This window comes from Miniopterus natalensis, chromosome 16 (assembly GCF_054644295.1).
Source record: "Miniopterus natalensis isolate mMinNat1 chromosome 16, mMinNat1.hap1, whole genome shotgun sequence".
Taxonomy (NCBI): Eukaryota; Metazoa; Chordata; class Mammalia; order Chiroptera; family Miniopteridae; genus Miniopterus; species Miniopterus natalensis.
Genome location: NC_142096.1, coordinates 42,664,448 through 42,681,756, shown reverse-complemented (window position 1 = coordinate 42,681,756; position 17,309 = coordinate 42,664,448).

Genomic DNA, 17,309 nt, shown 5'->3' with positions numbered 1-17,309 from the left:
GAGGAAGGGAGAGGGAGAGAGAGAGAAACATCAATGATGAGAGAGTCGTTGATCGGCTGCCTCCTGCACACCCCCGAATGGGGATCGAGCCCGAAACCCGGGCATGTGCCCTGCCAGGGAACTGAACTGCAGTCTCCTGGATTCTAGGTTGATGCTCAACCGCTGAGCCACACCTGGCCGGGCTGGGATCTTTCTCTTAAAGCCCACACCTGACTGGGACCCTCCTCTGCTCAAAACCCTTCCATAGCGCCCATGCACTTAGACAGGAGCTGCCCAGCATGCTTCTGGGCCCTGTTGTAGAAACCATAACCAGCTTCCCAGATTCCTCTCCTAGCCCCCACCATGTGTTCCGGCCAAAGGCCATCCTGGACACCCTCACACCTGTCATCCTGGACACCCTCACACCTGTCATCCTGGACACCCTCACACCTGTCATCCTGGACACCCTCACACCTGTCATCCTGGACACCCTCACACCTGTCATCCTGGACACCCTCACACCTGTTGTCCTGGACACCCTCACACTTGTCATCCTGGACACCCTCACACTTGCCATGCTCTCCATGCCTCAGGACCTTTGCCCAGGCTACAGCCTCTGCCTGGGACCCCCTTTCCTCCTCTTTGTCAATCCCCCCCAACTTTTCTGATCAAATCAGACACCCCTGTCAGGGAACTCAGAACACCACATGGAATCCTTAAACGTTACTCCATTAAATTCCTCAACCACCTTTCATGGGACTCGCCACTGTCGTGATTTTGCATCTGTTCATGTGACTCCCCCTACGCGAGGGGCTTCTTAAGGGAAGCGTCCCACTTCCTTTGTTGTCTGTGGAATTTCCAGAGCCACGCACAGCGCCTCCTCTGATGAGCTGTTGGAAATGTGTTCAGGTAAGTGAATGATGTTACCTAGCAAGCGAAGTCAGACTGACGCAGGGCACACATGGGGCAGAGAAATGACAGACACACAGGCTCTCCCGGAGGGTGAGAGGCTGGGCCATTTGAATCTCTTCCTCATGCCTTCCATTTCCCACGTTTCCCCCAGGGAAGGTCTAGGGTCAAAAGCCCAGCGTGAGCCCGGCCAGGCATGGCTCAGCGGTTGAGCATCGACCTAGGGGCCAGGCGATCGGGGTTCGATTCCCGGTCAGGGCACATGCCCGGGTTGCGGGCTCAATCAATGACTCTCTCATCATTGATGTTTCTATCTCTCTCTCTCCCTCTCCTTTCCTCTCTCTAAAATCAATAAAGATATATTTTTAAAAAACAAAACAAAACCCAGAGTGAGAAGTGACAGAGGGAAGAGCTGATCTCAGTCACTTGGAAATACGTGGCACTTGTGAGGCTGAGGCAGAGGGGTCACTGCACACAGGGCTCTTGTTGGAAAGGTTGTTTCCCACGGGGCGTGGTCAGCGTTTTGATCCTGCTGCAGGTGTGGACCCTGTGGCCAGGACGGAGCCACTCAGCGAGTGGGTGGCGGCAGAGCAGGTTTCTGGCCTTGGGGGGGACGGCACAGAGAAGCGGGGGAGGGGCTGCGATGGTGCGAGCGATGGGCTAGAGCTGGACACACCAGAGTGAACTCTTGTGTGGTTTAGTGCAGACACAGACGGATACAGTGGAAATATTTATAGACACCTATATACAACGGGTTAGAGCGGGCCGGGGCGCACACACACAGCTAAGGGGGACGAGAAACAACGACCCCAGTAGGCACGGGGGCACACCCAGCCCGGGCCCTGGTCCCTAACACCATCTCCAGGACTCTGTGGAGAAGCAGCTGATTCCAGGGCGAGGGCAGGAACCCTGTGAGATGAGCCTGGAGAGTCTGGGGGGGTCAGGAAGGAAGTGCTCAGCATGAAGATGGGCATGCCAAAGGGGCACAGGCGCCCGCTGGAAGCACTCCCAGCAGCCGAAGCTGGACAATCTCAGCAACAAGATAAATAACACGGTCTTGGCGTGCAACCCAGGGGTAAATGACTCGCCCTCGCATCTATGCCAACATAAATACAGGACTGGGTAAATAAGTAAAAAAGACCAGACAGAGCTCCAAGGTCAAAAAGACCCAATAATTGATGGCGATTCTCTGCCTCCAAGGAGGGCAGCGGAGGCCCCGCCCTTCCGCGTGGGCTGAGCCTCGCTCCCTGCCAAAGCCACAGCCTGGAAAGGGGCGGGGAGGCATTGTTCATCGAGGGAAGGCAGGGTGCTGCGTCAGCCAGGTGACCCGTGCCAGCTTCTACACTCCTGAGTCATGTTGACAGGATACGTTCACCAAAACATAAAAGACCTTTCAGAGTGAGAGGCGGCAAGCGTTTATTCGAGATCAGTAAGAATAGCTGTAGGAACAAACTGATTCAGGCAGAACCCCAAGTAGTGTTCCGATTAGGAGGCAAAGGCAGGGGGTGTTTATGAGACAGGAAAGCGGGACAATGGCTCCATAGGAGGATATCACTATTGGTGCAGATAACATAACATCATGATGCTGACTCTAAGGGATGTTTGTAATTTTCAGTCCTGTAGCCGTCAGTCCGTGGTCACAGTCTCTGCTTTCCTGCTATCCTTGCAAACAGTTCACTGGGCCTCAGTGTTGCCCTAGGTCCCATCACAGGTTACTTTGTCCTGATTTAACATCCCAGGGTCTGAGGAGTAAGACATCTAGGCAGTCCTCCCGGGTGGCAGCTCTGGCTCCATATAACGTGGCTCCGTTAATTTTTATTTTTCCATGTGTGCTGTGGATATAATGTAAGGGGAATGGCAGTTCACTGTGGTCTCTTCCCCCTGGAAACAACCCCAGTCTGGTTGTGAGAAAAGCGGCAGACAGATCCCGCAAAACATCTGGCTTCCTCGGAACGCTCAAGGTCATCCAAAGCGAAGAAAGTCTGGGAAACTGTCTCAGCCGAGGGAAGCCTGACCATGAAACCGAAAAATTATTTAAGGTAAAAGTTGAGGAAATTGCAGTAAAGTATGGAGTTTAGTTAATAATAATGGGTCAAACCTGATTCGTCAATTATAAAATGTGTCATAATAACAAACGATGTTAGTAACAGCAGGCACAGGGTGTAGGGTGTGTAGGAACTCTGTACTATCTTTGAATTTTTTCTGTAAATCTAAAACTGTTCTAAAATTAAACATTTATTTTTAAAAACCCACAGTGAGTTACATCAACAAAAGCAAATCAGAAAAAGTACTGGCGTCTTTATAAGAAAAAGGAGAGACTTGGAGACATCTCAATTCTCTGTCTCTTCTTCTAAGAGCATTAATTCCATCTTGGGACCCACCCTCATGACCTCATCTAATCTTAATCCCCTCCCCACTGCCCCATCTTCACATTGGGGGTAAGGCTTCCTAACTGGGGAGACACAACATTCAGTCCATAGCAGCTTCCAACGAGCTGTGTGGCTTTAGGCCAGTCTCTCAACCTCTCTGGGCCTAGTTTCCTCATTTGTAAAACAGTTGCAGCCACACTATCTGCTTCGTAGAGTTGTTTCAGATTAAATGATAGACAAGCCCCAGTCCACTCGGCAGAGTGCCCGGGAACGCCTAGTCCCCTGTTCACAGGGCAGCGCAGAGAACGAGCTCGGTACTGTGCGTGCACCACGCCATGGGACGGGACGGCCCCTTTATCTTGCTCACAGCCCCCACCCACCCACTGTACCCTTGGTCCTAACCCCAGCCCTGGGAGGGAGGTCTGGCAGGGCTGACACCCCATTTCCTGCAGCCCAGGGGTGTGGGTGACCCGTCCCGGGACTCTCAGCTGGCTCCCACTCACCCGCGCTCCTTGGGACCCGGCCTCCACCTCCACCCTCTTCTAGACGCCAGGGCAGCAGTTACCTGCCTTCCTCCCGCTGACCCCTCACACCCAGCCGTGACCCCTCCTCAGCCACCTTTCTCAGACCAGCCCAGGAGTCTCTGTTTAGTGACAACCATCACTATTGCATGCCCTGGGAAAGAGATGCCCACCTCCACTCACCAGTGTGCATATAGGCCCCTCCTTCCGTGTGGCCAGCATCTGAGCTGTGTGACCTTGGGCAGCCACTTAACCCCTGGGCCACAGTTTTCTATGGGATGCAGGTGAAAAGCATCACTTCACACAGCTGCCGCCTGGGCCTCTGAGCTCGTCTATGCAAATACGTTCAACTCAGTGCCCGGCCTGAGGGGCTCTCGAGAAGTGTTGTAATTAGACTTCTCCCCCCTTTGTGGTGAGTCAAGGGGGCATTCTGGAGATAGGCCGTGCCTTCAGTGCTGAGCACAGAAGAATCACTTAAAATATAAAAATAAAATTTTATGGTTATTAAAGTAATAAGCATTGATTGCAAAAAAAAACCCACCATAAAATAAAAAACTAAGACAATACCTGCAGGAATGATGAACCGGAGGAAAATTACGGGCAACTTATCCCCTGGAACTATTAAAATGTTGGTAAATAGGTTTTTAAGCTTCATATCCTATATTATTCTTATTCTCTAGAGAGCAGGAGAGAGCTAGAGTGATGGCGAGAGAGAGAATTTTACAAAGTGGCCCCATCGAGGACACTGCCCGAGGCCTGCTTTGCAGGTAACACTACCCACTGTGGACGTCTCTGTACATCAATAAACTCGAATCCTCGAATCCTTGTCTCCTCGCATCCCGGCCGTCCTCTCTATAACGTACCATGATTTATTTAACCGCCCTTCCGTTGACGGATGCTCAGTTCATTTCCAGTTTTGTACAAACAGTGGCTAATAATTTACAGAGCCATGAGCAAGCGGCATCCCTTCCCTCATATCACCCACCAGCTAGTGTCCAATTATTCTGTTATGATACATTCTAGAAGGAATCACTGAATCAAAGGGAGTGAGCATTTTTAAACCTCCTACTGCACAGGCCAAACGGCCTCCAGGAACCTCAAGTCAAATGACACCCCACCCCTCAGAGTGTGATCAGAGTATAGGGAGCCTGGTCCCCAAGCTTCACCAGCCCCTCTCCCTGAAGTGAGGTTGGCGGCGATAGAGTCCAGATGCCTCGGGGTTGATGAAATGTGGACTCGGAGGCAGGGGCTGCAGGTCTGTGGCCGTTTTCATTTCCTTCTTGGTAAATTGACTTGCTTGTGTCTTTGTCCATTTTTCTGTTGGAATTTTTTATTATTAGATATTTGAAGCTCACTTTTCTGTGTGTGACAGTCAAAAGGATGGATACAAAGAAAAGCAATCCTGCCCAGCTGGCGTGGCTCAGCGTTTGGGCGTCGACCTAGGATCCAGGAGACCACAGTTCGATCCCTGGTCAGGGCTCAGGCCTGGGTTGTGGGCTTGATCCGCAGTTGGGGTGCAAGAGGCAGCCAACCAATGACTCTCTCATCATTTATGTTTCTGTCTCTCTCTCTCCCTCTCCTTTCCTCTCTCTGAAATCGGTAAAGATATATTTTTAAAAAAAGAAAAGCAATCCTGAGTTGGAACTGTCTCAGAGTTCACACTCTCAAAGAGAAAACAGACAACACACATACAAACATGTGCGCACACGTGCATGCAAACACACACACAAAAACATTGCACACACACAGGCACATGTACACATGTGTGTGCTTATACACGCTCACTGGCACACACTCACACACACATGTTCATTAGCACACACTCACACACATGCACATACAGGCACACATGCACACTCACACACATGCTCACTGGAACACAGCACACATGCACATACATGTACACATACACTTGCACACTGGCACATGCGTGCGCATACATATGCACACTAACTGCTACACATGTGCTCACTGGCGCGCACACACGCTCACTAGCATACACATATGCACACACAGGCACACACTCACACACATGCATACACAGAGGCACACAGGCCCCCAGGGTTAGTGACCTGAGTCACTGGAGCGGGGGCACAGTGCTGTGAGGTAATAAGCAAAGGACTGAAATAGGACTGTGGACACCCCGTTCCCTGTGGACTGCAGGCTCCAGGAAGGCAGCCTCACTCCCGTCCTCCCGCAGGCCGGCCCTGCCACCAGAGCCTCACTCAGTGTCAGTCACTGCTTAGTGGCTGAGAGCTGCCTGCAGGATAGTCGGGAAATGGCGATAGTCTTGTCCCCGGGGGCATCAGCACCCTGAGATGTCTGAGCTGCAGCTGATGAAGCAGCCCTATGACTTTACACGGGACCCCACTCCCCAAACCAGCCCAAGCCCAGCCCTCCGTGCCCAGGTATGGTGGCCCCATGGGACCCTTAACCCTCTATCCCGGGCCCCAGAGCTTGGAGCACGGAAACAAGGGCAGGCTGATAACTGCGTAGGAGGCCACCCTAAAAGCCACATGAGCTCTGGAGGCAGCAGATGACAGGTCACTCTGTCCTGGGCACTGGGTCCAGCTGTAGGCACAGCCACCAAGACCCATTCATAGCTCTCCCTGCAGGAAAGCTGCCTGGACTGTCCTCTGGCTGCTTCTCCTGCCAACCCCCTATACTCCCTGGAGCTCACCTCCAAGCCTCCAGGGGACATTTAAATCTACTGAGGGTCAGCACTCCCCTCTGAAAATGGGGGTGGCACCCTTCCCCATGTCTGTGCATCTCACAGAGGGGAAACTGAGGCACGGAGAGCCACCTGACCAGCTGCTCAGTGCTGAGGACAGAGCGATATTGGTCAGAGGCCTTCTTGACTGCCGAGGCCAACTGGAAGGGTCTCATGGGAGGAGCCCCTCCAGTCGGCCTGGTTGCGGTCAGGAGCGATACAAGCGGCGCGGGCTCTGGGAGGCGAGGGCAGAGCAGCCGGGGGCTTCCCAGCCCCAAGAGTGCCGGGGGCGTCCGTACCTTCCTTCCCCATCTGGAAGATGCTGTCCTTGCCCTGCATCCCGCCTTGTGGGAGCTCAGTCGGGCTAGTGGCTGAAAAAGGACCCCGAGTGGGGGCATGTGGGACAAGCGTCAGCAGCTACTATTTTCTCTTTCTGCCGCTGCAAGGTGCTTAGCAGTGAAGGGCTCCCTGGAATGTCCGCTGTTGACAAGAGGGAGAGGGGCAAAGGCATAAATCACCGAGAGGGGGGTTCGGCCAGTGCGCCCGGGAAGCAGCTCTCCTCGCGAGTTCCTCCCTGAGGTATTCATGGGCCTTCGCCGGCCTCCCGGGGGGCGCTGGCTCCCCACAGCTACGGCGTGCGGGGCGTGACTGCGGGTGCCGGACCGATCCTGCAAGCGTGGACAAGAAGGATCCACACTTGCCCTTTGCGAGGGCCCCTGAATGAGGGAGGGTCGTGCCAGCCCCAAGTGTGGGCGGAGGTACAGCGGGGCCAGGGAGAGAGAGGGACGCACAGGCCCCCCGCCGTGCTGTGGGGAGGCTGAGCAGGGAGCCCGATTTTCATCCCCTCAGGCGGTGAGAAGGCTCCAGGCGGCGTCCGTGGGTCCACGTGAGGAGCCCGAACTTTCACCCCCACCCGGCAGGAATGACGAGTCCCTCCCTCGGGCGCCAACAGAGGCCCAGAGAGGAAACGGGATGCCCACCGCCCACCCGCCCCGGGAGTGAGGAGGCAGCTCCACCTTCCGCGGCCAGAGCAGTGCGAAGTCAGCTAAATGGGTTTAAATCAGACGCAGCGTCTGTGCCGTGGCGCCAACGTGTGCAGGTTCCAGTGGAAAGGCGGTCACCAGGCCAAGGCCCAGGAAGGCTGCAGACTGAGACGGGGCAGCAGGCGCCGGCGGTCAGTGATGCCCACGCCGAGGCGGGTGCCAGAGCCTCCTGGCACAGCGGCCAGAGCAGCCTTCAGAAAACACTCCAACAAGAAATTACCTACAAGGTGCAGCAAGTTAAGAAATCGGAAGTGTTAGCAGAGAAATAGAAGATATAATGAAACCAAACTGGAATTTTAGAGCTAAAAATATAGTAACTGAAAAAGTTTTTATATCTCAGTGAATGAGCTCATGGCAGAAGGGAGGGGGCGGGGGGGAGATCTGTGAACTTAAAACTAGAACAAGATAAAAACTCAACATGGAGAAAATACACCAAAAAAGTTAAGGGAGCCTCTGGTATCCGAGGGACTGTGAGTAAAGATCCCGCCATCAGAGTCCCAGAAAGAAAGACAGAGGAGCCGGATCACCTGCTTTGAAAATGATGGTCGGAGCCCTGGCTGGCGGGCCGTGGTTAGCCGGCCGCCGGCCGGGGAAAGGCCCGGGTGAGTCCGGCCAAGGGCGCGGACCTCGGTCGCAGCCTGGACCCCGGCCCTGGCAGGGCGAGCGCGGGAGGCAGCCCGCAGACGCGTCTCTCACACCGTGTCCCTCCGTCTCTCCCCCTCCCTTCCACTCTCTCTAAAAAAAAAAAAATCAATGGAAAAAATATCCTCAGGTAAGGATTAACAGAAAAAAGAACCAAAAAAATGCCTGGAAACATCTAAAATTAGGCAAGACATAAACATACAAATTTGAGGTGAGTGAGACCCAAACAAGAAAAACCCAAGAAAATCCACACAAAAACACATCCCAGCCGGACTCCTGAAAACAAAAAAAAAGTACCTTGAACCGGGCGAGAAAGCAACTGGGCGCCCATGCCCATCGGGAGCAGCATGGCAGCGAGCGTCCCGGAGCCACGGGCGGGAAACGACACACTGTTCTCAAGGGCTGAGAGGAAAGAGCTGTCACCCAGAGCCAGGGACCCGGGAGACACCCTTCAGCCGCCAAAGGGAGAGCGACGGGGTTGTCGGGGGAGGCGAGCGGGTGCGACGGGGAGCAGACGGGGAGCAGTGCAGAAAGAGGGGAGCGGCACAGAAAGAGGGAGCAGTGCAGAAAGAGGGGAGCAGCGCAGAGAGTGGGGATGGTGCAGAAAGAGGGGACGGCGCAGCTTGGGGCGGCGGGCGCTGTGGCTGAAGGTGGGGCCTCCGCTCCACCGAGTCCTGAGTCAGGCCTGGTGGCTGAAGCGGCCTCCGTGGTGCTGAGGCTCTGAGTTTAGGTACAGAAAGTATCTTAAAGGACCACGGTGTAAGTAAGGGGGGGATCCTACATAGAGGAAGCGAGTTTTCTATGCTCACGAGGGCGCCCGTCTTGTTACCAGACGGGGCTCGGCCCTGCGCATCTGCCCGGGCGGCCGGCGGTGTGTGGGTCCTTGACTCCGTGCAGGAAAACTTTACAACACGAGTCCAGGTGACTTTCGGAGGACGAGTATTAAAGCTGGGACGTGAAACAAGGGGGGCTGGGGAATGAGCCAGGCGGGGCTGCTTTGGCTCACGAAGAACTCAGAGGAAAGGGGGCCTTGGGGACAGGGTCAGGGGGCTTGCCTGAGACGAACTGCTGCTGTCCATTGCTGCCCTGGTTGCAAGTCTTGTGGGGTCCCTTAGAGTTGTGGAGAAAGAAGGGGGAGGCGTGGGCGTGCTCCCTGGAGAAGAGCACAGGCTGGACCTCTGTTTTGAGGGGTTTTAAAGGCTGGGCATTTAGGGGAGGTCTTAGGGGAGGATCCCAATAGAATATTCATCAGCTTTATGCTGGTGCCAAAATGAGCTTCATTCCCTTACCTTCACCTGTCCTTGGGCGTGGCTGGCAAACGGCACTAACTGGATTTCTGCTCTGCTCCCAGAGTGGGGAGATTTAAGCTATTCACCCTCTGGCTGGGGAGAAGTGCAAACCATTTCCTCTAAGTCCCCTGGTTTAGGAAACTTCCCTGGGTGTCCTAGGTGTCTGCACACTGCTGTTTCCCTACCTGCCTCAGTTTCCCTATTCCGCTTGTCCTGGCTCACTGGACTGTCTCAGTACCATGAGAAGTTACGTGTGTACCTGAAGCAGCCCCTACACTAAATGGGCACGAGAAGAGATGCTCAAAACACTATCAACGTCCCGGAGCTGGTGCCGGCCCCACTCACCCCCACCCAGCCCCAGGGAGGCTCGCTTCTTAATTAACACAGTCGTTCTATGCCTTCTTTATGAAAATCACCCAATTCGGTTTTCAGGTCCCTTCGGGGCTAATTCTCAGCCAAGCCTGGACCAGGTGAGTGTACACATTAGGATTAGGTACATTACACAAAGTGCTGAAGGTCCCAGAAAACCTCAGTCTGCTGTTCTTGGATTCTGGAGGACTGGTTGTAAAAGACCTGGGTTTGTTAGGACTTATGTGTGCAGTGGGCACCAGTGGCCGACTGGTGACAGTTACCACCGCATTGGGCCAGGCTGTGCTCTTGTTTCGCCACCACCCAGACTTCCCACCACAAGGCTTCACAGAGAAGAGGAAAGCAGGGCATGCAGGGGGAGGGGATGTGTTTTTGCAGATGCTGTGTAAGATCAAAGCTGCTTGCTGTTTTTTGACGGAGGAGCTGGCTGGGTTCCCAGGGTCTCCCAGTCCTCTTACTGATGTCCTTCAGCAGCTTCCCGCAGGTGGGAGAGGGGGTTGGAGCCTGGGAAGGGGCCCATGTTCCCACTTACCACACATGCATGTTACGGTAAATCATGAACCAAAGGTCATAATTCTAGGTAATGTTTTGGTCTCAATAAAATAAAGATCCTTCTAACAAGAGGGCTGTCCATACCCAGAGTGTGCTGGGCCAGTGAGGGGAGCCACCGGCCGGTAGTCCGCTCCCATTCCTGCAGCAGCTCCCAGGCAGGCTCAGGCCCACCTGTCAGGGACGGGCTGGGCAGGGGTCTCCTTGGCCTCTAGTAGTTGGATTAGATGCCTCTGCCTCTGCTTCCAACTCCTCCAGATTATAGGGAGACCCAATTTTTGTGCCTGCCTCTCAAGATACTGGCTGCCTGTCACAATAGTAGGTCCTCTGTCATGATAGTGGCTCCCGTCGCAACAGTAGGTCTGTGGCGGGCAGTTAGACAGACATGAGCAGAGCCAGGACGATGGGCCAGGTACAGAAGGCCACCAGGGTGGAAAGCCCCAGATGCCTAGCAATGGGCAATTATAGGGTGGGACCTCGCCCCCAGGGTGGGCTTTCCTCCCCTAGCATATCGCTGGTCATGCAGTTTGGACCCCCTCCATAGAGATAACAATGTTACGGGGTTAACCCCATGGGGCTGGGCTGCCTATCGCTGTATCCAATTCAAGGGAGGCAGGGTTGAATCATATAAAGCATTTATGAGAAGGCCAACCAAGAAGACAGGGAGCATATGAGCGTCCAAAGCCTGTCTTACGGAGTGGCCTGAGGGATCGGGTTATATGGGGCAAACTAGGTGGGAACAGAATGCAGCTACGTGCAGTCCTGGACGTCATTCTATTGATCTTGGTCGCCTAGTGATGTTTCGATGAGGTGATATCTTGACATTGTTAGGTGGGCCTGGCCATGCATCTTGGTCTCCGTGAGGTAATATCTTAACCCATTGCTCACAGCGGGGCCACCTCCTTAACTGCTTCATCCGGGATCAAGGGGAGTGCAGGGTGCAAAGGCCTAGGAGAAAGAAGCCTAAGGGAAAAAAAACTTAAATCCCTGCTCACATAAGTATATGTGTTCTACAATTTTATAGGTAATATAATTATATTTCAGATTAATTCAGGAGCTCAATCTTTGGAAAGTATAACATCTAGGCTTCAGTTGTGTTTCAGCTCCTGGCCCAGAAAAGCAACAAAACCAGCCACAGCTGACCTCAGGCCCAGCTGCATTGAGTGATGCCCCTGCCCTGGCGCTGACAAATCCATTAGTGGAGACCTAGACCCTGAAAGGACACACCTGGAAAGCTGCTGAATATTCTATTGTGATCTTCCCCTGGGACCTCCCCTAAAATCTCTATCCTTAAAACCCTTAGGATAGAGGACCCAGCCAGCTTTCTGCTCTCCCTCCCTTTCCCCTCTCTCCCCCCACCCCCTCCCCACAGGTGCATTCCCATTACCTTCCTCGGTCCCAAGCTCCAAGGGCCCTTCCTTTATCCCTGTGATTTTATAAATAAATGTTCTCTCATAGCTGGAGTCTTGGCTCTGAATTCTTCCCTAGCCAGAACTCAAGTACCGGGGTTGCTGAACCCAGGTCCACGGTGATCCCACTGATCAGACACCTGGTGCCCTTCCTGACACCTACAACAGGGCCCCTGTAACGATAGTGGCTGCCTCTCAGGACAGTGCCCAGCAGGGAATTCCTGGCACTTTTAGTTTCTTTATCCGGATTTACCTTTCTAACTGGAATAATTTTCCTTCAGCCTGAAAGTTTCTTTAACATTATGCAGTGAAAAAAGTTCTCATTTTTTTCTGCCTCTCTTTTCCTTCTGGATCTTTGATTATAAATACAGGTTGTCCCCCAAAAATGTATATAAACTTTAATAGCTGATAGCTCAGTTATGAAAATGAACTATATTTTAATAAACACTGCCTTTATAATTATTCAAAGTGTGTGTATACATTTTGGGGGGACACCCTGTATATTAGACCTTTGCATAGATTGCTCTGTCATAAAGATTGGGCAGAGGGGAGAGCCTAAATACACCAAATAAAAGACAGAGGTTGACAGAGCAGATTAAACAAACCCCAGCTGTATGGGGTCCACGAGACTCTCACGCAGAACATAATGGCCTCGGCAGGTGGACGAAAGGGATGGGAAGATACATCCTGCAAACATGAATCGGGAGAGAGCCAGGACGCTGACCTTCACGTCAGATAAAGTTGCCCTCGGCGCCAAACAGACACAAATCACATAACAATGGGCGTGTCGTCCACCAAGTATACACACCAACCCTAAATGTATATGAACCGACAACAGAGCTTCAAAGCAGGTGAAGAAAAAGCCTACGAGAACCGAAGGGAGAAACAGGCAAACCCACCATTTCAGCTGGAGACTCCACCTCTCCCTTCCCAGCAGCGGAACAGCCTGAGAAGTGAGCAAGGAGCCAGCGGGCGACACCGGCCCGGCAGGACCTCCCAGCAGTGCTGGGACGGCCACCAGCAGCACGCGTTCGGCCCAAGTGCCCACAGAACACGTCCCAAGGCAGACCATGTCCCGCATCATAAAACAAACCTCAGTGCATTGGAAATGATTCAGATCCTCGTGTTCTCCAGCGCAGAGAGCCAAGTGGAAACCAGTAACAGAAAACGACAGGAAACCGAACACTGGCAGCCTCTTACTCAACCGTCAAAGAGGAAGGGAAATAGAGCTCAGTTTCCCCACCTGTAAAATAGAAGTCAGAACACTTGTCTCATAGAATCAGGATGGACTATTAAAAGGGCCTGTGAGATGGCCCAGGACCTGTCAGCTGCTCCCCAGCAGGAGCCAGCAGGGAATATGGACCCAGGCTGTGGGGGTTCAAAATGCAGCTCTACCTCTTGCTTGCTGTGTGACACTGGACACCAACTTAGCCTCTCTGTGCTGTAGTTTCCTCACCTGAAAATTGAAGACAATTACAGCCCCTGCCTCAGAGGTTGCTGTGAGAGCTGATATGCATAAACCCCCAAGCGGGCCTGAGCTAGGGAAGGCCTGAGGACGAGTTCACTGCTACCAGTGCTCAGGAGCATCTGGTTCCAGGCCTTCTACAGACCGAGCGCCATAGGGAAACTGAGGCAGAAAGGAGGCCCCTCCGGTTCTGCCCAGGTTTACCCTGCAGGAAACATTCCGACCCACCGGGGACAGCTCTGTCCTCTGCACACTTACCTTCTCTCTCATTCCGTCTCGTGTTTGCATTTTCCCTTGATTAACAGTTTTAATAAAGGAACGTGAGTGCTTCACAGCAAATATCCAAAGAAGGGGGTGTAAACGACATCTCTTACAGAAACTGGCGAGAGCAATGCTGTCTAATGCTCCTCGTCGCCCCCACCCCAAGGCACCTCGATGCCCCCTGAGGAGGGTCCAGATCCCGCGGTCAAGGCCAGGACGCAGGGCCTGGGAAGGGGTTATTGCCCTGGACCCCTGAACGTGCTGCCCACCTGCCCAGCTCCAGCTGAGATGTTAGCTGGGGCGGAGCAGCAGCGGAGAGTGAAGGCTCCAGGACTCCTGCATTCGCTCAGCGGGTGCTCAGGGGCCTCCCAGGCCCCACCCTCCCAGCGCCGCCTGCGGTGCGGGAACCTGAGGACGGCACAGCACTCCAGGGGCGGACTCCGGGCAGTGGCCAGAGGGGCCCAGGTGGGGCACGTCCCAGCCTCAGGGTGATGCCTCATCCGGCCCCCTCCCCCACTCCCCAGAAAGTCACACTGAGTCCCAACTCTGGTCACAACCTAAGCCCTGACCATGATCACAGGCCGGGTCATAGGCCCGGACCCCAGTAACCCCCAGCCGACTGAAGGAGGTGTCCCGGGCAGGGTGGCAGGGCACAGATGGCCAGGCACAGCCCTTTTCCTGTTGGCCGCAGTGCGGGACGCGGCAGCCACGTGGCAGGCCTCACAGTCACCTCCGGCAAGACGGGAAGGAGCCGACGGTGGCCACTGTGCCCCGCTGGGCTCAGGTGGCCGTGTGGCTCACGCCATCCCGCCATGCCCCGCCTCGGCCTCTGGTTGGCCGCTCCCTGTGCCCATGCTCCTCACACCAGGCCGAGTGAAGAGTTCAGCGGCCGCTCTGCTGAGGCTGGGCCTGAAGGAGCGCTCCCTCTCCCCACATTAACTGCCCTTCGTCCAAGAGTCCAGAATGAACGTCTGTTAGCGCCACTCACCTTCCAGCAGGAGTCCCGGTCAGCCTGTCGCCTCAGAGGAGTCGGCTCTGGATGTGAGACCTGCGACAGAGAAGCCCAGGGCCCCCCGCAGGAGTGAGGCAACAGGGGCGGTGCAGGGCCTGCGCTCCAGTGCGCCCCTCCTCCAGGCGCAGCTTACACACCCCGCTGGGACACAAGGCAACACAGACGGTGACGGTGATCATCACAGAGACAGTAGCCTGCTGCTGCACATCCACGGGGCGCCATCTCAGACGGCATTCGGCTCTGCTGGGAGGGAGGCCCAGGTGGGGGGAACCATCACACGCACCAGGCCTGTGCTGACCCGTGAGGCGAGTCTGCACCTGGAGCCTGGCTCTCACCCTGGTCCTGCTCTGGGCCTCCCAGGGAGCCTGGTGGCTGGAACCAGCTTCGTAACTCATAGGGCCCAGTGCAAAATGAAAATATGGGGCCCTTGCTTCAGAATTAAGAATTTCAACATAGCAACAGCAGAGCAAGTGGAACTCCCATCCTCCCAGAGCTAATCATCTCTCCAAGCTGCCTCCATTTTCTCATCTGTGAAATGGGTAGATTCAACATTAACCAACCATGGCTGCTGCGTCCTGAACACCACCTGCACTAGAGCAACTTGGCCCTAGCACCCAAAGGATGTGTCCCAACCTCAGGGGGGTTGAAATTTGGGGGATGCAGTTCTCTTAGAGTTGGACAAACATGGTCGGTCATAAAAGCTCTGGGCAGCCAGCTCAGGATGGAGTGAGCACAGGGAGCCGGAGCAGCCATCCGTGGGGTGGGGTGGGGTGGGGTGGGCTGGGCTGGGGTGGGCTGGGGTGGGATGGGGTGGGATGGGCTGGGGTGGGCTGGGGCGGGGTGGGCTGGGGTGAGCTGGGGCGGGCTGGGCTGGGGTGGGATGGGCTGGGCTGGGCTGGGCTGGGCTGGGCTGGGGTGGGATGGGCTGGGGTGGGCTGGGGTGGGGTGGGCTGGGGTGAGATGGGGCGGGCTGGGCTGGGCTGGGCTGGGGTGGGCTGGGCTGGGCTGGGCTGGGCTGGGCTGGGGTGGGCTGGGGTGGGGTGGGATGGGCTGGGCTGGGCTGGGCTGGGGTGGGCTGGGGTGGGGTGGGCTGGGGTGAGATGGGGCGGGCTGGGCTGGGGTGGGCTGGGCTGGGGTGGGCTGGGCTGGGGTGGGCTGGGGTGGGCAGCAGGCTCTGGAGAACCTCACGCTCACTCCCAGCTCCCAGAACAAACAGCCAGCAGCTCTTTTCTTCCTCCTGCTCAAACAGCCCCTTTAAGCCCAGCAGGCTGGGGCTGGGCCCAGCATGGAGGGTCAGGGGAATGACACGTGGGGTCTCTCTGACTTGGGCCTCCCTGGGGGTGACAGGGCCAGCAGTGACTGAGTGCTGGGGCTTAAAAGGCTGCTGTGGGCTGCAGGCCGAGATAAAAGAGACAGTCAGGTGGTGGGAGCACCGCGGCACTCATGAGACAACAGAGCCATGAGCAGGCGACTGTGCAGAGGCCAGAGGCCCTTGTGGTCCAGGTGATGCCGATCAGCCCCAGGCTGTGGTTCTCCCAGGCTCCCTAGTCCAAGCAGAGGGGTTCCGAGGTCCCGAGAGCGGTGGCGGGCGGATGCTGCCTCGCAGGAAGCTGTTTGCTATTCTATCCCTGGCCCCTCACAGCTGGCTCACCCGGACGCGGAGAGGGGCTAAACTAATGGCACTAATGGTTTGTAATCAGACGTAATGGGGTGTTTGCACACATGAGCGAGCGGAGCTGCAGGTGTGGACAGCAAGTCCCCGGGGGGGCTCCCGGAGGCTCATCTTGCCTGCCAGTTCAGAAGCCAGGGTCCCCCAGTTATGGGAAAGGGGATCTGGACCTGCCTAGGGCCGGCCAGTAGTGTGTGGGTTCTTGACTTCATGCAGGGAATATTTCACAGCACGAGTCCAGATGACTATGAGCTTTATTAAAGCTAGGACAGTAAGACAAGAAAGGGCTTAGCGTAGGAGAAGCAACAGGAGAGCCTAGGCTGGGCTGCCCGAGCTCTCTGGGAAGTCCCCAGAGGAAAGGAGGCCTGGGAACAGGTTCAGGGGACTAGCCTTCAACGAGCTGCCTCTGCCCATTGCTGCCCTGGTAGCAAGTCTCGTGGGGTCCCTTAGAGTTTAGGAGATGTGGGGCCTGTGCAGGAAGAAGAGGGGAGAGGGAATGGGGAAGGTGCTTCCCAGAGGGAGAGCCACCGGGTCCTTTGTCTTGAGGCTTTTATTTCTCTTGCAGGTGGGAATTCTAGGGGACGTCTCAGGAGAGGGTCTCAATAGAATATTCATCAGCTTTCCAGGTGTGTCCTTTCTGGGTCCTGGTCTCCACGGATTGGTCGGTGCCAGGGCAGGGCCATTAGTCAATGTATCTTGTCCTGAGGCAGCCACGTTCACTTGCCTGGTTTTACTGCTTTTCTGGGCCTGGAGTTGAAATACAAGTGAGGCCTAGGTGTTCTCTTTAGGGAGGAACACTCAGGGGGTCTAAACCACATGACCAGCAATAAGCTAGGGGAGGACAGGTTACTTTGGGGGCAAGGTTCTTGTTTTCCCAGTTTCTCCCCTTGCTAGGCATCCGGGGCTTCCTGCCCTGGTGAGTTTCTGTACCTGGGCCACCAAACACAAACCATTTACTCTCAAGTGCCCTTGGTTTAGGGAAGATAGGTTTTCCTAGGTGGCTGCAAACTGCTGTCTAACAATCTGTCTCAGTTTCCCTGTTCCACTTGTCCTGGCTCACTGGCCTGTCTCACTCCTAAGTGACTATTGCCCCATTGAGTGCTTCAAGCCTCC